We start from the raw sequence: 6148 nt of genomic DNA on the forward strand, positions 1-6148 counted from the left end.
TTGGAACTAAACTTACACATGTGGTTCAATGTTTATCCAAACAGCAGGCCTATAAGGGGAACAATAACACTAGGGAGATACTCACTCCTTAGTACAATCAAACATACAAGGATATCATACGCTCAGGAATAAAGCTCAGAAGCCAGGAAACGGCAGCCTAGAAGGATCTATGGCTCCATGGAGATGAGAATCACAGGGAAGAATAGGGAAAAGTGTCCTTTTATAATCAGTATTATAATCAGTGCCACAAAACTAAAGGTGCAGTAGTGGTTGTGCGGAAAACGAACTTGTTCAAATGAAAATTCAAAAGAGTAATTGCTTAGGCTGTTTTAAAAATTATAGACAAGTAGCCAAATTTGCTTATTTGTCCCACAGGGAGCAAGCAAATGCAAGCAGTATAGTGTCAATTCATCGATGTAGGCCACTTTGAGGTCTTCAGAAAATTCTAGCCTTCATTGCAAGGTGATTTTGTTGTTACATGCCATAGAGTCATTGACGACCCATAGGGACCCTATGAACAAAAGTCTTGAATGCAAAATATTCACCTTTTCTCCAAGTTCATATAGTTTCTGGAGGCAAGCTCTTTTTGGAAGTAGATACCACTACTGCTTACAAGCCTGTTTGATTCCAGAGATCTACAATAGCTTTTTTAAATAGGCCAAATCCAATCAGCTCATACTCTATTGTGAACAACAGCCACACCCTAGTCTTAACCCCAAACCAGAAAACATGCCTTTGCAGAATCCGGCCATTCTGCTCATCTTCCCAGCCTGGAAATAGCCCCAGAGGGGCAGCCAAAAGCTTTTTTAAGTAAGAACTTTTTAAATTGTGCTGCTTGGGGCTCTGGTAGCATACATAGCAGATCAAGAATTCAGCTGCTAACTAAAATTTGGTGGTTTGAAAGACAAGGCAGTGTGCCCATGTTAAAATTTTATACCCAAAGAAGGCCCTACTCTATCCCACAGGGGTGCTTTGAGTCAGAATTAACTGAATAGCAGTGACTTTTTGTGGGTGGGTGGTTAGGTGGGGCTGTGGGAGTGGTGGGCAGAGGCCAGACCCCAGAGTTGTTTGTCTTAATTATTGAGTGCCACTTTAACAGACACACCACATGTACTTGCCTTTCACAAACAGAAATTAATTTTCTGTCCTTTTAGGAGGCTGGAAGTCTGTAAGTAGGATACCAGCTCTAGGGAAAGACTTTCTCTTTGTGGGTTCCTAAGGATTATCTCTGTGTGCATTTCTCTGTCAGGCTGTCTTTCGAGTTCCTGGGTTTCTAGTCTATGCTGCTTCAGTCCTCTACAAATAATGTCACTCTTACTGCAGAGACTAAATGGCTCTCTTATATCTCAAAAGTCACTGGTTTAAAATGCATCCTCCCCACACAGGGTCTTATTAGCATAGTAGTGAACACCCTACTCCCAAATAGGACTACATTAATAGGGAGATCTAGGGTTTGGAACTTTTATTTTTTATTATACTTGTTTACTGACAACTTAGGAACACATGGATTTTGCAAACAGACTCTTCCAAGGTCCTTCACACCCCCCATCACATTGTACAACTCTATGAATAACCTCCCCATTCCCCTCCACATCCTCATCCCTTTGCATCACCCCCCCACTGAATCCTTATACTCATTATATAATAATGGTTTTATACAATATTTGTCCTTGTGCGACTTAGTTCACTCAGTATAATGCTCTCCAATTCCTCCTGAGTTATGTTGTAATTTACAAAATCATTTTTCCTGTGTGCTGCATAGTATTCCACTGTGTGAATGTACCATATTTCCTCAGTCCATTTATTTGATAACACAGTGTCTCAGTACTGAAATAAAAAAAGCAATGGAGACTGCCAGTTACTCTGGGATTATGAATAAACAAGCGAAACCCTCACTAAGACATCTTAGTTTTAAACTGGTATCTTTATTCTTTAACACTCTGGAGAAGTCCCTGACAACAGATTTTGCAAATGCAACACAGCTTTTATTTGACTGCTGCTACCATACGTGTTGAGTGTGGATCGAGGTAAAATTAAATTGGTGGCTACTGCAATCATTTTTGCTTTTATCATGATGCTGCCTATAGGTACAGAGCTCAGGATTTTTGTTTTCCTATTATTGGAGTGTAATCCATACAGCAGGCTGTAGTATATGATTTTCTGGAGTATGTGCTTTAAATCTTCCTTGCTTTCTGCAAGCAAGGCTGTGTCATCTGCATAAAGCAGGTTGTTAATGAGTATTCCTCCAATCCTATTTTCACATTCCTCTTTATAAAATCCAACTTCTGAAATTATTTTCACAGCATACAGATTGGTGGGAAGAAAACAACTCTGATGTTTGCCTTTCCGGATTTTAAACCAAGCAGTGTTCACTTGTTCTGTTTGGAAAACAGCTTCTTACTCTAGATAGAGGTTTTACAGGAGCACAATTCTAGGATTCTCACTCTTCTCAACGTTAGTCATAATTTATCATGACCCACACAGTCAAATAAATATTTATGTTTAATTAAGAAAGCACAAATAGGCATTTTTCTGCTTTCTTTACTTTTAGTTATGATTCACCTGACATGAGTAATGATGTGCCCCTTTCCATGGTCTTTTCTGATTCTATGTAGAATTTCTAGCAGTTTCCTATCGATGGACTGTTCCAATCATTTTCCTAATAATATTCAATAAAATGTTACTCACATGTTATATTAATGATGTATTTTCACATTCTATTGGGTTATCTTTTTGGTGTATGGCAAAAAAAATATGGAGCACTGTTATGTTAATGAGACTGTTTTACTAAGATTGTTGTTGACTTCATGCCTTTGAATTGTGGCGTTGAAGAGTTCTGAATATTCCATGAACTGCCAAAAGAACAAACATGACTGTCTTAGAGGAAATGCAACCAGCATTCTCCTTAGAGGCTATGATGATGTGCTTTGGGTCTCATACATGGTAATTATGTTGTCAGGAGGGGTAAGTTTATGGAAAAAGATATCGTGCTGGAAAGACAGTGAAATAGAGGAAGATCCTCAACAAGATGGATTCACACAGTGAATAAAACAATAGGCTTGAGCATGGTGGTGATGGAGCAGGATACAACAATGTTCAAAGGCAAGATCTGTTGTCCACAGGGTCACTGGGAGTCCTTGATAGTATCTAACAACAACAACAATATGGGGTTACTAGTGTATGAATGAGTCAGCATCAACTTCAGGACAATGGTTCATTATGTGGTGTAAAAATAACTCCATTTCAGAAGCACTAACTCTCTATTCCCCACTTTCCTTGTCTCTCTTTTTCTGTTCCACTCACTTTAATTTCCCTTCACATTTCTTCCATTTTCCTATGGAAGAAGAATGAAAAGGGGAAAAAACCAACAAAACAAACTACCACCACCAACAACAAAAACACACACATAATAAAAAGCACACACTTCAAACTCCTTGCAGACTCCTGGCTAACTTGAATGTTACAGCTCTAAGCCATCTAAGATAGAACTACTTGTTTGCAACAACAGAGAAGAAAAGAAACCAAAGACTCAAAAAAGGAATTGGTTTCCAGGAACAACTATGGCCTCCTTTATCCTGAATCCAGAAGATTTATATGGTGCCTTTCTACCACTTGTCACTGTTCTGACCAGGCAAAGATCAGAAAAGAATGGAAGAAGATTGTGGAACAAAATATGAATAATTGTTATTGTTATTGTTATGTGCCATTGAGCTGCTTGTGACTCAAAGCAACCCTATGTACAATAGCCCTAATCCCTGTTCTATCCGTTGCCAACTTTATTGTCTCTGACTTACCTACTACGTTACCCCAGTTACTGAATCAATCCATATTATCGAGGTTCTTCCTTTCCTGCTCTTTCTACCCTCCCAAGCATGACATCACTCTCCAAGGACTGGTCCCTCCTTGCAACATGTTCAAATATGTTAGATGAAGCTTTAGAATGATTGCCTCCAAGTGCAGCCTGATTTCACCCTCTCCAGGACAAACCTGTGTGTCATCCTAGCAGTCCATGGTATATTCAATACTCTTCTCCAGCATTGTAAACCAGAAGTATTGGACCAATAGAGACTAGATGAAATTGACAGGAGGAATAATCACAGATAATTTCTAAACTTTCAACTAAAGCAACTCTGGGAAATCAGCTTTCAGCTAAATAACACACTGATTAATAAAATAAACATTACCACCTAGAAGTTCAGTGTTTCTCGGAAAACAAAACCATACAACAATGAATGTTTCTTTTTAAAAAGAAAGTGAACTGGTGAAGGGTAAGAGGGAGAAATGTGTAAAAATGACAACTATTCTGAAACTTTTTGTTAAAATAACAACTAAATAATTATTTTTTTAAAAAAACAACAGGTCGGCGGCTGGCCAGCCCCAGGCCCAGCTGCAGGCCGGGAGTCCGCGGAGCTGCCGAGCTGCCGAGCGCTTACCGCGGGCGGGCGAGGGCGCTCAGCATGGCAGAAAATCCGAGAACCCAGAGGAGGTGTAGAGGCGGAGCTGGACTCCATGGAGTACACCCTTCGGAAGCGGCATCCCCACCGCCTGCCCCGAAGGCCCAATGACATCTATGTCAACATGAAGATTGATTTCAAAGCCCAGCTTGCCCGCTCCCAGAAGCTGCTCGATGGAGGGGCGTGGGGTCAGAACGCCTGCACTGAGATTTACATTCAGGGCTTGGGCCTGGCCATCAACCGCGTCATAAACATTGCGCTGCAGTGGCAGGCGGGCAGCTTCGGGTCCTTGCAGGTGGCCGCCAGTACCTCCACTGTGGAACTGGTGGATGAACTGGAACCATAGACCTACACACGCGAGCCGCTGATTTGCATCCGCAACAACTCGGGTATCTACATCCGTGTGTTCAGGGTCACCCCCAAGTAACAAAAGGAAGCTAGACCTCGTGTGCTGGACCTCTTCCACAGCTCTCTGAGTACTGTCATGGTCCTCCAGAAAAGGCCTGTCCTCTCAAAGCCCAAAAGAGTCTGAATTGGAGAGGGATGGTGTGATTACCTCCTGGGCTCCAGGAAGGGTTTTCTTTTTAGTCTGCGTGATCTATACAATAAAAGTTGTTTTCCAAAAAAAAAAAAGTTGTTTTCCAAAACAAAAACAAAAACAAACCCAACAAAAAACAACTATAAAAGAAGGGTGATTAAAAAAAAATAATAACAACAACAACAACAGAAAAACAACTATATGAGACCAAACTATCAGCTTTTTCCCTAAGGGAGTGAAGGGCAAAGTAGGTAGATTCATAGAAGTGGAACAACCAGATCAAAATAATGAGATCATTAATGCAGGAAATGTAGATCATACATTAGAGCCATGTGTAAAGAAATTTCCCAGTGAGAACATAATTTGCATGAATTTCATCAAATACACTTTTTTAAAACTCAAGTTTCATTAGAGTTTTCTAAGCTGTAACCATTATAGAAGCAGATTGTCAGGCCTTTTCTCCATGGATTTCAACTACCAGTCTTTGGATTTGTAGAGGTGGACTCACAAACCTTTGGATTATAGCCTACTTTTAGATTATAAATTACTTACACCACGTACTGAATAATTTTTCTGATTTATGGTGCTTATATGCTATAATATTTTCTTTTGATTTAACAATTATACTTCATTTAGTTATACTTTAGGATTCTTTTAATTGTATCAGACGGAATAAGATTATGAACAAACTCTTAACTGTTAGAGGTATTTCCTATTTCTATTTCCTTTCCCCATCCCTGTCCAGGGGACTGCCAAAGTCACAGCAAGAGTGACAAATATTTGCCAGTACAATGCATCAGCAAGTCTTTCCATTTTACCCAAATGAGCACACCAATAAGTTAAATGTTTATCTCTAGATTGCTTTTATATATAATATTTCAGGAGCAGAAAGATCAGACAATAAGCTCCTGAAAAACTGACAGTGTTTGAAACATGGGACAACTGTATTCTGTCCCTTGTTGTTGTTGTTATGTGCCTTCAAGTTGGCTTGCGACGCATAGCGACCCTATGTACAACAGCCCTAAACCATGCTCTATCCTGTGCCAATGGCACTGCCTCTGACATACCCATCCCGATTACCCCAGTCACTGAATCAATCCACCTCACAGAGGGCCTTCCCCTCCTGCACTGTCCCTCCACCCTCCCAAGCATGATG

At 40.3% G+C, this 6148-nt stretch overlaps 1 pseudogene; it reads left to right on the forward strand.

Annotated features, from left to right (window-relative positions):
* The first annotated feature begins 3560 nt into the window (after window positions 1-3560).
* LOC102855877 lies at window positions 3561-4881 on the forward strand (annotated as a pseudogene).
* The last annotated feature ends 1267 nt before the right edge of the window (window positions 4882-6148 follow it).

This window comes from Elephantulus edwardii, unplaced genomic scaffold, assembly GCF_000299155.1.
Source record: "Elephantulus edwardii isolate Elephantulus edwardi_28Jun2011 unplaced genomic scaffold, EleEdw1.0 scaffold00040, whole genome shotgun sequence".
Lineage (NCBI taxonomy): Eukaryota > Metazoa > Chordata > Mammalia > Macroscelidea > Macroscelididae > Elephantulus > Elephantulus edwardii.